At 49.4% G+C, this 22,740-nt stretch overlaps 1 protein-coding gene across 2 annotated transcripts in view; it reads right to left on the bottom strand.

The window, feature by feature from the left end:
- CERCAM (cerebral endothelial cell adhesion molecule) overlaps positions 1–17,939 on the bottom strand; it is a 38,833-nt gene extending 20,894 nt beyond the window's left edge. Inside the window, exon 1 of one of the 2 annotated variants that reach the window (XM_074973625.1) lies at positions 17,908–17,939. The gene's annotated coding sequence lies outside the window, so the exon portion shown is untranslated. Of the gene's footprint in view, positions 1–419; positions 602–17,907 lie in introns of those variants that run through there. The other variant, XM_074973623.1, reaches the window with a different exon arrangement.
- Between the last annotated feature and the right edge of the window lie 4,801 nt (positions 17,940–22,740).

A 22,740-nucleotide genomic window follows, 5' to 3' on the forward strand; every position in this document is an offset into this window, starting at 1 on the left:
ACGCTATAGGCAAATTAAGTATTAATTATTAATTGTTACATTATTATTAATTGTCCCCTAGTTCAGTGTCTATCATTGGAGTCTGGAGGTGGATGGGTTCTGCCTCCTCTTTCTATCTTACAAATGTTGGCAGGTATGGGACTGAAGAGGGTATGGTGGTACATGAGGGGAGAATTACAACATCTGTGCTGTGCTCAGAGTGACTTCTAGGACCACTGCCGATTTATGCCTCCTGGTGACCATGGGACCATTGCCAGACTTCAGCACAAAAACACCCCAGCTCATCTCCAATCTCATAGAGAAGCACCTGTCGCTGACACATCTAGTTTGGAGTGATCTGGGGAAATGAGAGAAGACAGACGGCTGTGTCCAAGGGATCCATCTCCTTGAGGATCTAGTACAGAAGGCTTTGAACTCACCAGCTTCTGAACTGCCAAGTCGTTCTCTAAGCCTGATGCTCTGCACCTTGAACAGCAGCAGTTTCGTGGTGTATTTACACCCGTGAAATCCTTCCCAGGGACCATTTCTTTTTCCATCAGCAATCTCCTGCCATCTAGTGGTAAATGAGTTTAGCTCTCATTCAAGAGGCACACAGTAGACAAATTTCAGAGTGGTAGCCGTGTTAGCCTGTATCAGCAAAAACAAGGAGTCCTTGTGGCACCTTAAAGACTAACAAATTTATTTAGGCATAAGCTTTCGTGGGCTAGAACCCACTTCATCAGATGCATGGAGTGGAAAATATAAATACATGAAAACATGTGAGTTGCCTTACCAAGTGTGAGGTCAGTCTAAGGAGACAATTCAATTGACAGGCAGATACCAAATTCATCCCTGGGGCAACTCCACTGACTGGGTCAAGCATGGGGTGAACTTGGCCTGTTCTCTACAATTCAGGTCAGCAGGGGCCTCAGGCATGGCAGAGATTATGAAATGGTTCAGGGCATAATTGCCGAGTTAAGCCAAGAAGCTCTCCTAGCCTGCATGTTTTCTTAGGCCATTTGGAGCAGGTGGGGTCTCATGTCATGCCAGGATAAGGCAGCTGTTGGGCACAGCCAAGAGCCCTCTGCATAGAAAGCAATGAGTCTGCTTTAAACCGGAGCGTGGTCAGCGGTTTGAAGGGCCTAGGACAGAGATACTCAGACTGCAGCTCGTGAGCCACAAGTGGCTCTTGAATGTGTCTCCTGCAGCTCTTTGCAGCACGTGATATTAAAACACTGTGGGATTTAATTATTAATCAGTCTAAGTTATTAACCAATCTGGATGCTTTTGCTCTGTTATTAACCAAATGAAGTTGATAAAATACTTGGTCAGTCATTTTGCTGTGAGAATATACCTACACACACACACACACAAATTCTCACAGCAAAATGACTGACCAATCTAATCTTTAAACACACTACCTCCCCCACTTACTCTATTGCCTCAGAGCCCTCTCCACCTCATGTCCCATCTGCCAAGCAGAATTACAGTCACTTCCTTAGCAAAAGGACACAGTCTCTGCCCTTTTCCCTCTTCCACCAGCAGGTGTCACTACTGCCCACAGGATTCTCCAAAGAAGTTTGGGTTATGGCAGAGAGAAAGGATGGAATAATCAATTTGGCAGCTAATCAAGAACAATGATGTGCCATAGAACCACCTGCCTGGGAAATCTGACAGGATGGCATTAAGGTGTACAGGGCAAGGGTGAGAGAATCTTCACCCTGCCTAACTGTGCAGACTTCATCAGCAATAAAGTCACCAGAAACAGCCATAGTGCAGTCCCTAACTAGCGGGGTCCTATCCCTGTCTGACACCAGCACACTTTTTGAGCGCTATAACTGTCCACTTGAGGCAGCCCTTGAGAAACCCCAGCCCTCTCTCTGCCCAGCACTGACACTAGCTATTAGCTTTTCAGCAGAGATGCCAAACTCTTTTACAAAGGAAGGATCAGTACCCCATTTTACAGATAAGGAAACTATGGCAAGGTCACACAGCAATGGGCAGGGCTTGGAAAGAACACAGGACTCCCACTCCCGCACCTTGTCCAGCAGCCCAGGGCACCGGCACAATGTTTGACCCCATGATTCTTATTGAAAACATTCCAAATTTTTTGTTGAAAGCAAACACAGTGGATGAAATTTGACTGCCTGCGTGGACACAGACACACACTTCCAGTGACTACTGTATTACGTTCTGTTCTAGCCCAGACTGCCTATAGCAGGAAGACAGCCTATCAGGTAACAAAAAAAACCTTTTCCATGCCGAAAGGCACCTTAGGACTCTGATTCTATCTTCATGCAAAGTAATAGAAGCCATCTTGAAATTCCCTGAAGGGGACATTGTTGAGATAACAATATATACTAAAAACAGGGGTTATGACCAACAAAACAAGAGATGCCTCCTATGGAAAGAATTGTCCAAATTGAAGTCAGCTGTCACTGAGCCTGCTGCTTGCACCTATTGGCCAGTTTTACTTTCACTGCCAGTCTGCCCCACTTTCTGCCCCCCGCCCCCCCCCCCGGCACTAGCACAAGGGACCAGCGTATGGTGAAATGGGAGCACAGGGCTAGGCATCGGGAATTCCCAACTCCTAATACAGTCTGCTACTAGCTCACCTTGTGACCGCCCATGCTTTAAATTTTTATCTGCACAGAAGAGACCATAACACTTACCACAGGTATCTGGCACAGCTGCTGTGAGGATTACTACACATATTTATTACAGTAGAACCTAAGGGCCAACCAAGAGTGGGCCCCGATGCACTAGGCACTATGTAAACACAGGTTTCAGAGTAGCAGCCGTGTTAGTCTGTATTCGCAAAAAGAAAAAGGAGGACTTGTGGCACCTTAGAGACTAACCAATTTATTTGAGCATAAGCTTTCGTGAGCTACAGCTCACTGCATCGGATGCATTCGATGAAGTGAGCTGTAGCTCACGAAAGCTTATGCTCAAATAAATTGGTTAGTCTCTAAGGTGCCACAAGTCCTCCTTTTCTTTTTTTTATGTAAACACAGTAGATGTTCCTTCCCCGATGAGCTTACTATCTAAATAGACAAGCCAAACACAGAGAGTAGGGGAAGAGGTCTAATCAGTTAATGCCTGTACAGAACTTCAAACACATTATGCACTATAGGAGCATGATTGTTATTTTTCATATCCCATTTTATTTAAATAGACACTTTTTTCTATTGATCTCAGGTTCTGTAAAGTCTCCATTTAAAAAAAATTAATCTACATTTTGGGTCAGATTTGTCTTGATTCTATGTAACACACATACACAAAACACTGGTAAAAGAACATTATGAAGGCTGCAAAGTCAAGCACTCAGAAGTCAGGAAACGTCAGAAATAAAGTTGTCTGGGCAGCCTTAATTCAGTCTCCTTGTGTGAATGCTCAGGTGCTCTGCCGGGATCACATGTGTGAAGCCTGGGCAGCCCTAGGAGCTGAGAGAGACTGAGCGTGTTCAGTGAGGATGAAATCTTCAGTGATTTTTGCTGCTAAGATTTAAATCTCTACTGAATGTCTGAACTGCAGTTTTTCAAAGGCTTAAAACTTGGCCAAGTTTTGGCAGATTTCCATGTGGATGGCAAAGGCACCTCCCCGACACCACCACTCTGCCAAATGTCAAGTCCCTGCTCCAAAGCATTGCGGTGCTAGAGCTGTTCAAATAATAAGTTGCCAGAATTTTTAACATGGGCAACCACCGTATTTTTCTCCAACCTCATCCTTGGAAATAGCTGAACCATTTAAAAAAAGCCTGAGGCAGACACCTGGACAGTTAAATTTTGGCAACGTTATAAGCAATCAAATCTTGCAATGGGAAGTGTTAGACAAACTTAATTGGTAGTGCACTGACCCACCTGGCCTTTCTCCAAGTGTACAATCACGTATGCACACTTCCAGTTGCAGCCAGTAGATGGTGACAGGGCCCCAGGTTTAGAGTTTGAGGCGCTAGGGATACATGTGGATGTGTCACATCAGGGACATGATAGAGAGCCAGCCATACGATCAATCCCAGGAGTCAGTCACTCCATCTCTTCCCATCCCCATGTCCCACCAGGGACCGCAGAGCAGAGCTGAGAGCGTCTGCTGAAAGGCGCTCAAGGTTTTACACTTACAGATCCCATATACCTGTCCTCACATCAGTACCCGAGTTCCTCCGTCATCCCTCTCTGCCGTCACTGGCCTCCTTCCCATCTCCTCTCTGCATCTCGCTCTATTTCCAGAGGCCAAGTTCCCACTTCATCCATCACTTGATTAGGACATTTCAAGGTCACACACAAGATCAGCCCTAACATGCCTCCCAAACCGCCTGCCCACACCAGCCGAGGCCCAGCCAAGTTGTCAATTACTCTCACAGCAGCACCAAACTGGCAGAAACTGCCCTCTGCCAGGACCCACATGGAACCAGCTCCAGTGACTAAACAGGCCTGAAAACTAATCCTTGTTACTGAAACAGCTTTGGCTGATTCTCACCCTGGGCACTGGCATCAGCAGACTGGTGGCAAGGAATTCATAGTGCCCACGGGATTGGATCCAGGATTGCTGACCCACGAAGAGTGAGTGGTACTCAAGATGTGCATCTCACATATGGGCGGTGGGCACTGAGCGCTGTATTTGGGAAATGAACCCTACAAGGCAAGTTGAAAAGGTTTCATCAGCCCTTGTGCTGCAGCAGGGCTGGCCAGAAATTGTCCATCACAACTTTTTTTTTTTAAAAAATACACAAAACGGCATTTTGATTAAATGGAAATTTTGGCCATTTCCAGATTTCCATTTCCATTTTTCAGGCTTTTGTTGAAACACTGAAAAGCAAAACTTGTTTGGTTTGGAAAGCTGGAAAATTTTCTATAGTTGGTTGCTGAAAACAAAAAAATTGGGTTGGGCGTTCCTCCCTTAACCCTCCCCCCTCCAAAAAAACACCCTAAAAATATTCACCAGGAAAAGTATCTTTTCCTTAGTAGCTCTAATCTGCAGCCTTTTGAGCCGGATCCTGCATTGTTTTGGCTCCATGGGGGATTCGGGGCATTCAAGGAACTCAGAACTGGGTCCTTCATGGAAATCTAGTGGTTATTTTTATTGCAGAGATGGTCTGCATGCCACTAGATACACCAGAGGGTTTGCATCATTCTAATCAATTAATAAACACTTTTTGCCCTTCTATTGCACTTTCCATTGTAGCCTCTAAACAACCTTTATAAGCCTCGCAACCACACCTGAGGAAAGTGAGCATCATCCCCATTTTACAGATGGGGAAAACTGAGGCACAGAGTGGTGCTGTGACTTAGCCAAGGTCACACAACAAGGTTTGCAGAGCTGAAAATAGAACCCAGGAGTTGATTTTGTGCCATCACCACTAGACCCCTCCCCAGCTGTGTTTGTACCTTTGCAATTGACATTCTGTTACCTTGATCTAAGCCTACTGAGCGGGTTCTCCTTGGCCCTGAACCTTGTGCGATCACTTAAAGCCGGGCAAAGCAAGTGGAAGATTCTGAGCTGGTAGCATATCACACTCACTTTGACAGGCATAAGTGACAACACAAGGAGCAAAGCAGTGGAGAACCAGGGTCACAACCTCTGGAAGTGGCACAGCACAGTCCCGCAGGGTAGGGGAGCCAGAATCCAGGACTCAAGCCAGGTCTTCAATCCTTGGCCAGCGGGGGCTGGCAGTGCAGCAGAGTCATTCCCGTCCCTCAGTGTCCTCATGCCCAGGCTCTCTAGCAGCTCCGGTGGCTGACACAGGAATAGTATTGACAGGCACCAGAGGGAGCAGCCCCCAGCCCTCTTTGTCTAGTAGGACAGCTAGCCTGAGAAGGGAGTTAAGGATGGAGAGAGAAAAAAATTCAAGCTGCTTTTCAAGGTCAAAGCATTCCCCCCCAACCCCCCGACAGACATACATCACCCTATTACCTAGAGAAAGGCAGGCAGCTGGGGCTGATTGTGTCTTAGTCTGTTACCTGCTCCGAAAGACATACTTATCACCTTTTAATGCAGATTGGTCAGGTGCTCTCTTCTACCCATCTGATCCAGAGCAGAGAGGAGCATTACAGTGTGAGCTATACTCACTGAACACGTGTACACACACACACACACACGCGCTTCTACTTCTCAGATAAAAATCAGCTCCTAATCGCGGTTTCCTTTCTTCATATCATCAGAGCCTTCTCAGTCCCCATCACAGGGCAGCAGCAGGCAAACCACTGGGTTTCTTTCCAGAGGGGGGAAGTGCATTTTCATGCAGGAGAGTCCTGCAGTCAAAGCACTGGTGTCAGACAGCTGTAGAGCGGAAGGCACCATCTCAGCTTCCCCATACAACAGCCAAAGCACCTCCATCCGGACAGGCAGCATGCTTGTTATTCCCGTACACTGTGCTAAAGCACTTTAATGCAGACCAAAATTGCCCCTCGAACTTTAGCCCTAGAATAATTCTGCTATTCTAGTCTTCAACTTGTCAGCAGAAGACGGGGCCTAGCATACCAGATTGTGAAGCAGGTTTGTCATGCGTACAGATTGACAGTACACACTCGTGTATGACATCTCCCCCATCCACAGACACATCACACCCATACCTCATATGTACAGGTATGTAAACTTCCTCCATACACAGAGAGAGAGTTATATCACACACCTCCCCAGTGCAACCGGAGCTAGGGTGACCAGACAGCAAATTTGAAAAAATCGGGACGTGGGTGGGGTTGGGGGGGGGGGTAAATAGGAGCCTATATAAGAAAAAAACCCAAAAAAATCAGGACTGTCCCTACAAAATTGGGACATCTGGTCACCTTAAACCGGACATACCTATTCATAGCTTCTGCATACGTCCCCCATGCATAGACATACATATGCAAATAACCACCTGTGCATACAGAGCTCACTCACACCATACAGACCACCCATGTACAGGGCAGGCCCAAGACCAAATGGCACCCCAGGTGAGGAGCATCTTCAGCCCCCCCCCTTTTGAATATCACACAGTATATATAAACTTCACAGCATCGCAGCTGGGCTCTCACTTCACTTCAGTTCAGTTCATTCTTATCTCTCACTGACTGACTGGCAACACCCCACCCCTTCCATACCCGCGAGGGCATGGCTGACAACATTCTAGGAGGTCTGAGGAAAATGCAGTTCTCAGAAAGTCTGGAAGGTTCCACAAAATTCTACAAAGGTCCGGAACATTCTAGGAGGTTAGTGAAAAATGAATCCACATATGGGGTACCTGAAACATTTTACTTCAAACATTCTATTTTCCCTTTTGTCGCTAGCAACAAAAACAGCACCCCGAGCCCAGTGCCCCCCCCAAGCCCAGCACTCCAGGTGGTCACCTGCCCCTAAATCCATCCCTGTTCATGTACACACATTGGCCATAAAAATAGCCCATCATTCATCTGTATCACACAGTCTACTTGCACACTCTACACATACTATATCTCCTCCCCCAGAACACACTTTGTCATTGGAGGACTTTTGCCATGTTTCACTCCAGATAAGAAGTCACAGGTTCTTATACTGGGTGATGTCGAAGAACACAGCTAAAAGCTCCTGCACTTAAAGCCACTGGAAACAAAGTTTCAGGACAAGGGTCAGTTTGCTGGCAGAAGATCTAGGGTACAAGACCAGAGAGCCGAGGATCACACAACCTTCTGAAACTAACATCCCTTCTTCTCTGAACCTCTCGCTGACTCACCATTTCATCTGGCCTGGTGCCCAGACATCACAGGAAATCCATCTATTCTCAGAGGTAGTTGATGAGATCAGGAGGAGGAGATTGTTCTGTTAGAATGGAATAGAATTGACAGCACATGGCATCTTTTACCCCAAGGAACCCTAAGATTCTTTACGGGGCAATGGGCTAGATCCTGGTAGTGCCGTGACTGCAAGCCCAGGCATGAACACGGCTGAGAGTCACTCTGTAGGACTCTCTTCTTGATTCCACCACTATTTAACCTGAATGTGGTGCTGAAGACAGGGCCTTGAGTGCTAGCCCCTGGAGCCTGATGGTCTTTTTCTGCACTGGTGCAAGTTGCCCCACCCACACCCTGTCCTGCCAGCGTGCCTCATCCATGGATCCATTCCTCGGCTTTTCTGCCAACAAGGTTATCATTATGCAGGCAGGGCTGGAAGTTTACACTGATCCTTACAAACAAAGGTTATAGCTACACAGGAAGCATAGGATTGTAGCACCGCTAAACTTTAATCTAGCTAGCACAGTGCCACCGGACTGGGCTGCCCCATCACACCCTCTTCTGGTCAAACATGGCACTGCAGGTGCTTCCTACCTCAGTTTCTTCTGAGGTGGGTCCCCACCTCATCCCCCACAAGGTCAATGTCAGGAAATGTAGCTGGACACTCCAGCCTCATCACTGAGCAAATATATCCCCGTCCCAGGGAGCAACTGTCCAGTTAAGAGCCACAACAAACAGAAGATTTGTCTCCTCATCTGTCTGCCTTGCCAGCTCCGGCCTTTCTTTGCTCAGCTATGGAGCGCTGGCTCCCAGTCTGCTTTCTCGGCAGTCCCTCTCACACATGATCACTCCCTGGAGTCCCAGGCTTTTCACCCCTACTGCCAAGCCCTGCCGAGTTCACTGCTCTTTCAGCAGAGCACTGCCTCCCAGAGCGTGCTCTGCTTAGAAGCCCTTTTTCCTAGCAGGTTCCCGCAGCCTCCTCTCCCACAGGACTCTAGCAGCTTCCCCCCCAAAACCTGCCTGCAAACACTGCCTTCTGCATGACCCCAACCTGCTTCCTATAGCACCTCCCTCTCTCTGACTGCACCCTCAGCCCTATTTACGAGGCCCAGGTGTTCCTCGGCCTATCACCTGACCCCACTAGACCACCCCCTCTGGCTGGGAGGCAGCAAATTACAGCACAGGTGGGGTTAATTGAACAGGCGGGCTGGCCCAAGGCCTCCTGGCCCTTAAAGGGGCAGGCCACCCTGATACCCACAGTGACAAGAGTAGTGAAGACACGGTGGCATGGGCTTGTACTCGGCTACCTGCCCCAGCGCAAGCTGACCAGGGAGCTTGAGCATGCACTAGGACTGCTAGCTGACTCGGAAGCCCACGCCACCATGTCTTCACTGCTGTCGTTACTCTCCTAGCCAGCTTAGCTAGCACATGTGCGGCCATCACGCCTTCACTTGCAGTCCAGACCTATCCATACAGTCGCATATGCCTGCTGCCAGGAGGGCTGACAACAGAATGTTGCCAATTAGTGGCCAACGACGGTGGGGAGATTGTGTGATGTGAGAAGCTGGACATTGGGCTGAGACCCACCAAACACATTGCATCCAGAAGGCCACCAGATTGTCAGAGTCACCCGGGCTAGATTTGAACCACCAAAGTGCAATACTCTTCATCCGGCCCCCCTCGTTGTGACGTAACAACGGCTTGGCTACGTGTCCTTGGTAAGAAGACAATTAAATCCATTACATGGGAGAGCCACAAAGCTAGACCATTGGAAAGGGAAACACAGCCCTCCCCACCACCCCTGTCCATGCAGCCATCTGTAATGCAGGAAAAGCACCCTGGGTAAGCTCCAAAGGCGTCCGCACACTGGACCTTCCTCACCAGACCATGAAGAGGGGGCTCAGCTCAGCTATGGGGCTGGATCAATCAGCCAAGAACCTCAATCAGCCAAGGACATCATTCTGATCTGGACCACTCTTCACCATTCCTAATGGAGGGTGGTGGTATGGACAGAAAAGAGGGTCGTGCAAAGGCCTCTCTCTCCAAAGGCAGTGTGCGGAGAAGGGCACACACAAGCTCCACTGTGACTCCGTCTAACAACTCCTGAGAAATCTGTGTCCATTCCAGCTGTTTTCTCCCATATCCAGCTGTTTCACAGATTAAAAAAGCTAGCGCCAGCTAGGAGTCCCAGAACTGGGTTTTCGTTCCAGTTTTCTGCTAAATCCATCCCCTTTTGCCGGGAGTTGTTGCCTTGTGCATTTATTTTGTTCTGTCCTTCATTAGCCTATTCTCCTGGGCATGGAAGAATAATGGTGCCACGCTGTAATCAGGATATTTTTAGGTGTATTCCGCTTCCCCCCACTAGGGCCTGATGGAAAGGCCCCAATTACAAGTGCAATTAAATCCTTAGGGTCCCCATAACCTGCATTTTCCACCATCTCCCCAGAGATCTGCATGACTGAGATTGACTGACTGGTGCTCTAAAAGGACAGTAAGTGGTGTTCTGTCTGACAGGGGAGGGAGGAACTATGCCGACTGCAGCTGTAGTTAGCTAGGAGGATTGTGCCATTGTGAGCCCGCATTGAAAGTCACCTGAGACATTTGTACTCAGTTGCCAGACACATTTCCACAGCCACGCCCGATGCCCCCAGCCGCATGTCGATGTTCCACGGCAGACGTGCACGTGCAAACAATGCTGTAGCAGAGTGCTGGCCAATCAGAAGACAAGCCGAGGTTGACTTCTGAGTGGAGGGAGGTTTTCCTGGCCCACCAACAGCTGAGAGAGGAAGAGTTACTTAGTGATGTTGGAACAACACAGAGACTCCCCCACACCATTGCTCCTCAAGTCTGGGCAGACGTGCCACGTCCATCCCTTTGAGCCAGCACAGGCAGGGCTCAGGCTGAAAACCAGCAAGCAATTTCCTAGTGGTACCAGCTAACAGTTAAAGGGAAGAACTATAGTCTTGTGCCTAAGGCGCAGGATTCCTGGGTTCTGTACCCTGACACTGAGTTGTGAGTCTTTAGGCAAGACACTTAACCACCCTGTTCCTTCATTTCCCTGTCTGCCAGGTAAACATCATAACACCTGCCTCACAGGGGGGTCATGAGGCTTAACCCATCTGTAAAATGTATCGCGCTGCTCAGACAGAAAGTGCTGTAGACACACAAGGGTGTTACAAAGATGCCTGTTTGAGCAAAGGAATCCAGAGCCAGCGCGAAAGGAACCCCACGTACAAGAGGGGCAGCTCTCCAAGAGCTGTGTGCTGGGTCATTTCTGGAGCCGACCTTGCCTCCCCTGCCTGGTCTTGCAGCTCAGCAGACCAAACACAGAAGGTCCCAGTGCAGGTGGCGTAAGGGAGTAGCTAGCCAACCACATGAATCACAAAGAGGCTGTCCGTGCAGTCCCTGTCCATAGCGGTAGGTAACACAGCAGAGGTGTCAAGGGGAGCGTGGTCGGGTGAGAAGATGCAGCCGTTGTGCACCAGGCCTTAGACCACGTAAAGAAAGAAAATAGGTGTTGTCAGGTCTGGGCTCCTTCATCCAGGGATCCAAACTGCATGAGCCTCAAGGCAGGGGCCTGCTTTTCTTCTAAACCTGTAAATCCCCAGGCACACCTGCAGCACCATGTAAATACTAACAATAGAAAGTGACTGCATCTGGGGCCCTTCCCTATCACTTCTCTGCATAAGAGAGACAGTCCAGCCCAGGTGATAGACGATCAGCAGGAGGATCCAGGATAGAACCAGGGCTCAAATGAAAGCCCTGAGAAACTAAAAAGCACACCTAAGAAAAGGGCAATTGCCTGGGAAGACACGGGAGTCAGCTGACCGAGAGTCTGGAGGGGAGCTGCTGGAAGGCAAAGACAGAGAGTGTGTGTCTCAGCCTCTGAGCCCCGCCCCTGATCCTGGGCCAGAAGTGCACCCAACAAGCTCCTTGCCATACATTAGAGCAGCCTGAAGGCTGCCAGTGCCTTGAAGGGGCTGGCATGGCAGTTGAGGAGGCCCCTGCCACACCCTTCCTCCCCTGCCCCCCAGTCACATCCCCTCTACCAGACAAGGGGGAGGGAGGATAGGTTCTGTTACATCAGCTCCACACTACCCGGGGGTCCCCTACACTGCCATGATCCTCCCATGGCTGGCTATTTTGGCTATTGGCTGGCTATTTTGGCCACACTGCACTGGTAGTCAGGTTTGTGCGATTGCGCAAAGCGTCTGCACTGCAGCCCACAATTTGGGGCCAGTGTCACAAACACAAGAGTTTCCCCATCACTACCAGAAAGCTCCCAGGAGCCCAGTTCTCCCAGGGGTACAATAGGAGTCCTATTGACTCCAGCAAGGGTTGCTAGCATCCTGAGACAGGAGTATCAGGCCTCCAGATTGCAAATCCGCCAGGGGCCTATTCATCTGCCAGAAAACATGAGAGCCCCAGCTCTGCTCTGAGTGGCATTGACCAAGCTGCTAGGTTGCTTTTGACTAATCAATGTGTTACAAGTTAGAAGGCAAAGAAACTGGCCCCTCTTTGAAACTGTCCCTTCCCTGGGACATGTGAGGCTTGTTCCCAGTACAAAAGGGTTAGGCCATAACTAGGGCCCTACTGAATTCACGGTCCATTTTGGTCAATTTCACGGTCATAGGATTTTAAAAATCATAAATTTCATGATTTCAGCTCTTTAAATCTGAAATTTCACGGTGTTGTAGTTGTAGGGGTCCTGACCCAAAAAGTAGTGTGGGGGGGCAAGGTGATTGTAGGGGGGGTTGCGGTACTGCTACCCTTACTTCTGCATGGCTGCTGGCGGTGGCGCTGCCTTCAGAGCCGGGCAGCGGGAGAGCGGCAGCTGCTTGGCAGGAGCCCAGCGCCGAAGGCAGAGCCGCCGCCAGCAGCAGCGCGGATGTGAGTGTGGCCTGGTGTGGCATTGTCACCCTTCCTTCTGCGCTGCTGCCTGCAGAGCTGGGCCCCTCAGTCAGCAGCTGCCCCAGTCTGGCCACCCAGCTCCGCAGGCAGCAGCGCAGAAGGAAGGGTGACAATGCCATACCAGGCCATCCTTCCTTCCGCACTGCTGCTGGCGGGGCGCTGCCTTCGGAGCTGGGTGTCTGGCCAACAGCCGCTGCTCTCTGGCTGCCCAGCTCTGAAGGCGGCGCAGGAGTAAGGGTGGCAATACCCCAACCCCTCTAAAATAACCTGGTGACCCCCCTGCAACTCCCTTTTGGGTCAGGACCCCCAATTTGAGAAATGCTGGTCTCCCCCCGTGAAATCTGTATAGTATAGGGTAAAAGCACACAAAAGACCAGATTTCACGGCAGTGAGACCAGATTTCACGGTCCGGGATGCGTTTTTCATGGCCATGAATTTGGTAGGGCCCTAGCTGTAACTAGGAGTCATGAGTCTAACTTAAGAAAGGGGACACATAGGCAACATATCAGGAGAAGCTTCATAGCAGCAAGGCCCATTCACCTGTGGAGCCATCAGCCACGGAATGAGGCAGAGGGGCTCACTGCATGGGCCAGTTAAAACACTGGCAAAGATACTATAAGGCACAATCCTGGACGCCGGGCCATAGAGGGGATGATACCAAACAGGGCTTTTCTAAATCTAATTTCTATGATTTTCTAATTCAGTCAGACCTAAAGAACCAGACCCAAAGGCTCGCTGGGCCAGCTCCTGGGATTCTCCTCAGCCCAGGCCTCAGAGACAAGCTCCCAGGACTTTCCTCAGCCCACATGAAGTGGGCACCATATGAACACGGGGGCATCTGATGTGTCTTCACTTTTTAAGGGGTGGCTACTTTTTCTTTTTTTTCTATAATAAATTCCCCCACTTTCTTTGGGAAAATAATCAAGGGAATTCTTCAGCCAGGCTCTAAATCTGAGCTCTAGTGGTCTTTGCCTTGGCGAGGTGGGATCTCCCTCTAGGACTCAGTGACCCATACTCTCACAATCCCTACACACCCCTCCTTTCCCTCCCTCCTCTCCCACCCACCAGGACTTTCGGTCAGTCGCAGTCCAAACCCAGGCAGCTGTGACTGAAAACAAAGCTATTTCACACACAATAACCTTCTGTCCATTCCCAGATGCTGACCGCTGCGGTGGACAGCGGCTAGGGCTGGAGCCATTGAAGGTCCGTGCCAGGCCCCTGCTGGCAGGAGACAATGTTGGCAGTGATGGAGAGTAGGTATTTCAAAAGGTTTTGTTTTCAGATGACCCGCAGAGCCAGTGTGACCCTTCACCCCCAACCCTACCCACCCATGCTCCACCGTCCCAATAGCAACTGGCCACATTCCTGACCTTGGGGGGGAAAAGTTTAAAAACTCTTAGTGAGGAAACAATAACAGTGTCATGGAATTGATTTAGGAGGGACTTTTTCCATCACAAAGGCAAAACAAAAGGGCTTGGAGCTGGGAAAGGGGCTCCGGCTCTCAGCTCAGGAAGGGAACTGAATTACTGTGTGATAGGAGACATCTTCGGGGGGCGGGGGGGTGTTTGAATTCCACCTGTTAGTCCTCCAAGCTGCCTCTCCGCTCACGCACACTCCTGGCACTGCCTGCCTGGGCTACATTTTAATCTAAGGCCAATCTTCGGGCTCTCTAACCTTTAACTTCCTGCAGAATCACTCCCCAAAGCCAGGGAAGCAGCGTGAAAATCAGGTCTGTTTCTTTCCCGTGTTCCACTGAAGGCATCCTCCTGCAGCTCGTGTTTCAGGGTAGGGAAGAGAGGGAGCCAGGCCTGCTAAGTAGAAGCCACGCAGCTGAAGCTGCGAGAGATTTCAGAGGCCTGGTCCACAGCCCACATCATTTTTTAGTGTCATGGGACCCGGAGAAGCAGTGGTCTGGTGCTCCCCAGAATTCCTACACCCAGGCTAGCTTGAGGGGGAGGGCCCATAGCACCAGCTGCCAAGTCTCCCTCAGGCAGAGGAAGCCTCCCTCACTGGAAGACAGTTGACAGTGTCTCTCCCTCTCAGGAGGGAGGATTTTGCCACAGTCCAACGAGACATTTAAAAATCCCACTCAGGGCATTTTGGCAGATCTCGCTGGTTCAGACGGTGTCAGAGCAACAGCCCAGCCAGTAGCTGAAGGTGGGGGACTTTGTGTCCCCCCTGGGCAGGGCTGAGATGAGGCCCCTTCTCAAGGACACTTACCAGCCCTGCACATTTCCCACAGGGAGCTGCACCATTGAGGGGAATTTGGCGTAGTTGGGTTCTTGGAGGGTCTCAGCTGTGAATGTCTCCCCTCTACAGTCACTATGAGGGACTCGTTCTGGATCTGCTGGAATCATTGCCGTGCCTACACACCAAGGCCACAACTCAGCCTCCCCTTGCTGGCTCATGGACTCGCTCCTCATGTGAATCTGCCTCCGTGAGGGCTGATCGCCTGGGGCTACTGTCACTCTGGGGAGATTGGGAAAGTGGGGAAGCAAGAGGGGGGCTCAGGTAAGAAAAGCGGAAGGAGAGGGCAGCAAAAAGTAGCCCTTGATGGTTCTTTTTCATGTTGTTCAAGCTGCATTTTTAGGGACAAATCCACCTGCCCTGCTCCCCAGCCTCAGGTAGGCATGAAGGGTCCCACCTGCAGCAGGACTGGGGCCGTTCCAGCAGGTGGTGATGGGTTTGTGTACATCCATACACCACAGAGCCCAGGTCCACAATCGCTCCTGGTGTGCTGTCACACAGCCAAGGGCTGAGGGTGGGAAGCCAGAGCCACCAGCCACTCTCCCTGGCACAGGGTGGGTGCTGATGGGGTGGAGCCCACTCCAGCTCTGAGATTGGAGCTGTGGACGAGGAGCAGCTTCTCTGCTTCTTCATGGCCTGTGGAAGGGAAGGTCCCATTCCTCCTTGCACACCCTCCCCAAGGAGATCCCTACTGCCCATGTACTCAGACTGTGCCCTGCAGAAGGATTTGGAGCTTTAGCCAAAGCTACATCTTTCCTCTATCTGCCTGGTGAGAGGCAGGGCCAGTTTGAGGCCTGAACACTGAAATGGGCCCTCACGCTCTCTGTGTGCTTGTGGGAGCTTCACCCACCGTAAGCCACACTCCCACTGAGGGGTGCTTCGGGTCACAGGGTCTGCAGTGCCAAGGGTCCAGCCCTGGGGAGAACACAGCTGGGGCAGAGTCGGCACTGCTGCGCACGGGCAGGACTTGGACTGAGTGGAAATGGGAAGGAGGGAAATTGCCCGTGTCACAGCGTTCATGTGCAGTTCAGTATGTGACCTAGGACGTGACCAACATGGAAAGGGAGTTCTCTTGTGCTAAGAGCTGAGCCCTCGAGCGCCGGCTGTGGGGGCAGCAGGGTGGGAGGGGAGAGCAAATGTGGTCCCTTGTTTTGGGTGGAGGGCAAGTGTGATCTGGGCAGACTTGGGGAGTGAGAATACACACTCATGAGGACACCCAAGAGGGAAACAAAGTGTGGGCCATGGAGCGTGTGATAAAGACTGTGGGATCATTGGGAATGTGAGGAGAGAAATAGCCCTATGTGTTGGGGCTAAGAGGCTTATGGGCCTAACGGAGCCTTAAGGGCACCTCCATTTTCTGCTTTAATGCCTGGCAGCAGTCGGAGCTCAATGGGGCGGCTGGGGGGTGGCTGCAGAGCAGTGGGAGGTGCACACTCCCATCTCCTGTTGCCACTGGAAGAACCAGCAAGCGAAGCCGAGTCTTCCACCTGGCAGAGCAGAGCGAAGGCCCTTCCCACCCAGCTACCGGCTGGTCCTGCCACAACTCCCCTGGTGTCGTGCCAGTCCCTGAGTCAAAACAAGAATGCAACATGGGGGAGGGGGAAATTACTTTGATTCTAGTGTGCGTTTCCTTGACATGTCACAAACTCGGGACTGGCGCTCTAGGCTCAGGCCACACTCCCCCTTGCCTCAGTGGGAGTTTTGGTTGAATCAGGCCTTTAGGTCGTTGGAAAATCAACCACCCTGCCTGACTTTGGTACCTGCCAGTCCAGTGCCATCCACGCAGCAACCCTGTTGCAGTCAGAATTCTTTTGGAGCAGTGGCTGACAGCAGGCATTCTTGGGTAATATTCAGACCCAAGGCTCTGCATTGTGGGACGGTGTGAGAAGGGACGGTGTGAGACTGGAGAACCTGCTGCAGGCTCCTCCAGACCTGAACTAACACCCTCATCCAAGGCCTACAACCAATGCTGGTAAGATGCCTGGGGTGGTTGTTGCATGTGTGTGCAAGGTGCTGCATGCTCAGGTTGTTCCTTGCCAGGCTTTTCTGCTTACTGCAGAGCAGCTCACGGAGGGTGTTTGCCTTTCGCTTTGGGGAAGCTCAAGGAAATCTCAGACACATGAGGGGGGATGGAGTGTTGACCCCAACCAAGAGGAAACAAGATATTTCTATTTGCTGCAAGTCAGTAGCATGTCCTGAGAGTCAGGGGGAAGATTAAACAAAAGCAGCCTCCAAACACTGTCTGGGTCAACCCTTCATTCCCACAGGAATAGAGGGGAAAGAGGGGCTATTGCCTGAACAAAACTGGGCACAGACCAAGGCTTGGATCCAACAATGCTTCACCCAGGCAGATCCCTGTGCTCACAAGGAGCTCTTTGCAGAATCAGGGCTTCAGTAAGCCACCCTGCTCTGGCCCTCTCTGGATAAATGCCTCTGATGATTCTCTCTCTGAGGCATTTTCTTGACTCATGGATACAGCCCCAGGAGGGGCAGAAACAAAAAGCACTTGATTCTCTCTCCTGGTGGGCTCATTCACAGCCCCAAAGAGGTGAACCCTCTTTTTTTCCCCCTACTCCTCAGTCACTGGGTTTTTAAAGAACAAACTGCCACTTGCCTCCTTCTGTGACCAGAGAGTCCACATGCTGGAGGAGAAAGAGTGACTCATCTGTGGGCTCCAATCAAAGGGGCTTTGTGAGATCCTTAACCCTTTGGCATGCTGTGGAGGCATTAGCTCCCAGCACCACCAGTCACATGCCAGCACTGGGACTTGGGCCATCACAATGATAGATAGATAGATAGATAGATAGATAGATAGATAGGATTTTAATACTGGGGCACATAAATTAAGGAGACACAGATGCAAACAAGCAACATTAGGAGTGAAATTTAATCAAATATTGTACACATCAGAGAAGTGCTTTGACACTCTAATCCCCCTGCCCTCTCTCCAACCCCCCTCCAAAAGCCATCCTGGGCCCAATCCATCCCCTGGTTTTAAGCCCTCTGATTTACTCCAGGGGACAAATTTGGGCCTCCATCACATTTCGAAATCTTAGAAAATAGCTTCAGAAAATGTCCAACTTACTGAGAGTTCCTTAGCGTTCAGAGCCTGCATCTCCCACCACAAGGACAGCATTCCGGCGCTGACGGGCTTTAGGAATGAACGAAAGGCATTTTAACAGGAGAAATATTTTTTCCGCTTTTCTGGGTGGATCGTCAGAGGGAAAGGCTGAAAACAAGTTCACTGGCTTTTTTTTTCCCCTTGTCCTATTTTTTTTCCTGGCAGCCTCTGGGAGGAAAGCAGCTGGCAAGGTAATGCTTTTTTGGAAAGGGGCATTGCTTGTGAAAGAAGCATTCACTACTCTGTGAGCCTGGGAAGATTCAGCGTTTTATCTTATCTCCAAAACAGGAGGATCCGTGCCGAAAGGGGGGAAATAGAAGGCAGGGTTGGAAGGTGAGAAGATGTTCTGCCCATTCCTCATAGCTGGGATATTATTTTTATTTGAAACCAGGAGCCTAAAGTCAAGTGCAAGGGCAACTTTCAAACCGTGCTGTGCTGTGTTTACTCAGAATCAAAACTAAAGCCAATGACATCATGTTTTTTTCCAGGATGAAATTTCATTTGCAGATGACTTCCTCTACAGGCTGGAAGTATTCAGGCTCTGAAGCAAAGAGGAACAGAATAGCACTGAAAGAGACAGTACTGTCTATGCTAGCAAGAAAATAGATGTCTTTTGCTAAAATGTATTGCATGATTGTTTTATAAGTTGCCATCTATATGACTTGGGACCAGAAAGAGTGCCCCTCTCCAAGCATCTGAGAGAAAGGCAGAGCAGCTATAAATCAAACATTGGAATCTGTTATTTTGCTGTTTGAAGACGCACATCCCAATCGTTAGACTAAACCAGCTGAAGTGAAAAGTTCTCTTTAAGAGGAGCACATTTTTCCACCTTGAAAATCTGTGAGGTTTGAATTCAATGGTGCAATTCTCTCCCCACCCACCCAACCCCCAGCAGCCTGTGAGGGTCCAGAACCTGGGTTCACTTCTTTTGACTCTCCCCTGTTAATTTTGTTTAGAAACTTGTCAGGTTGGTACATAAAAGAGGTGGAAAGATCAATCCAATCTTTTCAGCAGTGTGGGAAAAAGTATTTCTCTAATCCATATTTATTGGTGTAAGAAGCTGAATGGGGAGGGGGGTTAGCCCCAGTAGTCAGGAGCAAAGGACATAAGGGACAGTTTAAGGCTGCCCTTTTCATAGAGGGGTCACATGTCACCAAAATCTTTTGCTTTGTCTTTGGATTGGTTACATTTTGTTCTCTTTTTTTCAATTGGGGTTGCCAAGCAACTACCTAAGTCCAGCCAAGATATTTTCTTTATTACAAGTGGAGCAGAAAGCAGCAAGGAGGAGAGAGAGATAAAAAAAAAGAAGAAGAAGAAGAAGAGAAGTTTAGACAATTAACATTTATAGGATCACATAACTTCATTAACTCAGCCATATTATGAGGGGGTGGGGGGGGAATGGAACTTTAAGAATTAAAGAAAGTTAAAAGGAGGCTTGCAGCATCTGGGCTCTAAAACAATGCCAGGCTCCAAGCTGTAACAATGGGTGCATCCCATTGCTTTGCAGCCTTCATGGAAGAGATGGCTTTAATTTCCTAAAGACGCTCATCAGGATTCCAGAGACCATGTAAAACCATTTTAGGATTCCTGCAGGAATCTGTTAGCAAGTTGTGGGGTGGTGGTTGGAGGTTTTAATTCTGATTTTTACCTTGAAAAACTGGTTTGTTTAATATGAAAACAGACGGGAGCCAGAAGAATCATTTGGAATGAGAGACCGTTGGGGGCTTTTCCAGCTGCTGAGGAATCAGACGTCTTTTGAAAGGAGAGAGCAACGTTTTCCTTTTTTTAATTTGGCATTGGGCTTTTATTTTTCCTTTCGAACTTGTGATGCTGTTGACATGGCAGCTCCCACAAACTGAGACAGCTTAGAAATTGCTTTCACCGTTCTGTGGCTTTTAGAGGTGACTAGAGATTTCAGATGCCAAACTTGAGAAACTTTTTTAAAGCCTGATTTCCAGGAAGTGCTGAGCACCCACTCTCTGAAAATTAGCCCCCCTTTAAAGTGTCTCTGGTTTGACACTCAAAGTCACTAATCACTTCTGAAAATCTTGGCCTCTAATTTTTTGCTTAACATTAAGGTCATCACCAGTGATAATATCTGTTATCAAAGTAGGGCTCTCCTCTGGCATGCCTTACCTACCCAGAACTCCCACTGGAAGTCACTGAGATATTGCAAAGTCCAAGAATGCAGGATCAGGGCCCCTTTGGGACTGACCCTGCCACCACTGTGCCTAGCTTCAGAAGTGGTAACTAGGTTTCTGGCTTGCAGAGAAGGCTTTGTAATTAAAATCTAATGCCTAAAATCCTCAACACCTGGGACATTCAAAATTAGACTGGACAAAACACTGGGACCTGTTCTGTAGGGAGCAATCCTGCATTGGCAGTGGGATTCAGTGACCTCATGGCTCTTTTCCATTTCTAACTTCTATGAGTCTCTGGCTCCTGGGCCCCAACCTGCCCTAAGCCATGCACACACAACCGCTGCCTGTCTTGACTCCTTGGGGGTGATTCTGAGGCAGAATCGAGTCCCATGCTCAGAAGCCTGCCCAGCGGTTGGAGTGTTTGCAATATTCCCACTCAGTCCAGCTTGCTGAGGTGCTTTGCACAAACATGTTCAAGTTTAAAGAAAAGGAGGACTTGTGGCACCTTAGAGATGAACCAATTTATTAGAGCACAAGCTTTCGTGAGCTACAGCATCCGATGAAGTGAGCTGTAGCTCACGAAAGCTTATGCTCTAATAAATGTGTTCGTCTCTAAGGTGCCACAAGTCCTCCTGTTCTTTTTACAGATACAGACTAACACGGCTGCTCCTCTGAAACATGTTCAGGTTTGTGTTTCTCTCTCTGCTGATTAACTATTTACTGCTCACAGCGGTAGAAGTACAGCGCCCAGACTTTGCTTGTGGGCTTTGAGCATCCATGGTCAGTATAAGGGCCTTGCTGTTCTGCAAACAGCGTGTGAGAACAGTTCTTAAAACTGGAATAAAAAAAAAAAAAAAGGGAGACAAGTACAACTGTTGACTCCCTTTAGCGGAATATTTAAGGTCCAATCTTTCTCCAGCCCTGGGCTTTCTCTCTCCTTCTGTTTGATCTTATTCTTTCATCAGCCTGCAATCTACACAGCGATTATAAAAAAAAAATATTTCTTACTGGCCAGCAATGCCCTTGCCCCATGCCAGGCTTCATGCTATTAATTCATTGTGTCTGCAGCCTCAGAATACATGGGAGGAAAGTTATTGCAGGAGTTAAGGTTGTTGTAACCACCAGTTAAATAGTGAATTTGATATGCAAGAAAAGGTCCCCTAAACCTGGATCTAAAATGCTGCTGGACAAGATATATGAAGCCCACCTTTTCTTTGTTGCTAAGGCCAAAGCTTGCGGGGGGAGAAGGCAGGGAAGATGACTGAAAAATATGTAGGTAGATCATAAAATTTTGGTTAGATCTTTGAAAGAAATCAGGACAGCTAATTATGTCCAAACCCCATTTCAGTGGCACTTCAAATCGCTAGCAGAAAAGTGGCAACAGCTATTCCCAAAAGAGCTGTTTTATTATTAATTAGTAGTAGTATGTTATTAATTAGTAGTGGGGTGTTATTATTATCATTGCATTGGGTCCATTTTTAAGCAGGGGACTGCTTGTGTCTGGGTGAAGTTTGCCCAGCGTTTGTTTTATTTGTGTGTTAATTCCATTTGATCAAAGGAAGGGGAGGGAACCGTATGTTTAAAAGAAAAGGACCCCCAACATTTCAGAGAGTTCAGTAAGAGGGAGGGATGGGGAGAAGTCTGGCTCGAACTTTGTGGAGGCAGAAGAGGCTGTGTTCGGAGAGGGGCTGGAGGGGCTGGAGCACATTCAGCAGCTTCTCGCCTCGACGTTTAGTTGAGCACTTTGCTCCTCTGGTTATTTGTTTGTTTCGCTTCTGCGTGTTTTTGTGGGCTGCGAGCTCTCGGCCCACCCTCCCTGAAACCCCCTTCGGCAGCTTCCCGAGAGCAGCAAACGATGCCCTGTTCTCTTCCAAGGGAGGATGTTGCAGCTGCTACGCTTAAAAGTCAATAATATTCATTAGCCGAAAACAATGAGCATTATTTGTCTGGTTTCATCACAACGCTCCATGGAGGGTGGAGGAGGGCGAGCGGCGGAGTGGACCGTTTTAACACTTTCACTGCAAAAAAAGGGGGGCTCAGGAACGCCAGGAAAATAAGAAACCAGGAGCAGAGATGCTGGCGGAGGGGCGGAAGGGATGGGGACGGGGAGCTGCCTCGGGGGGTCCCTTTACAAGAGCAGGGTGAATGGAAACTCTCCCACAGAGCTAACGTGATGCTTTCGGAGCTGATGATCTCGCCTGAGCTCTTTATGTCACCCATTGTCCACCATTCCTGAGACCCCAGATTTCACCAGCCCAGGAGACCGGGGGGGCGGGTGTGATTCTACTCGAAGAGCTAACCAGCAACCAACTGCTCCAAATTCCCCATTTCCCTCCGGTCAGAAGACCCACCCATCTCTCCCCGGGCTCTGAAGGGTAGCACGAGTGGGAGTAAGGGCGTGAGGAAAGGGAGGTGTGTTTTTTAAAGAAGCACGCTGAGCTGGGGAATGTGATCAGACTTCAAAGTATCTGCAAAAAAAAAAAAAAACCACACAACCCAAAACCCTAAAAAAAACACACAAAAAAGCAACCCCCCCGCCCCCCCAACCACCATGCAAGCCCACTGGTTCCGTTGGGTGTGGAGGCATAACCAGGGCGCCGGGGTAAAACCAAGCAGCCAGCTGGTTAGAGACGGAGAAGGATCCGAGCTCTCCGCG

Source organism: Natator depressus, chromosome 16, assembly GCF_965152275.1.
Source record: "Natator depressus isolate rNatDep1 chromosome 16, rNatDep2.hap1, whole genome shotgun sequence".
Lineage (NCBI taxonomy): Eukaryota > Metazoa > Chordata > Testudines > Cheloniidae > Natator > Natator depressus.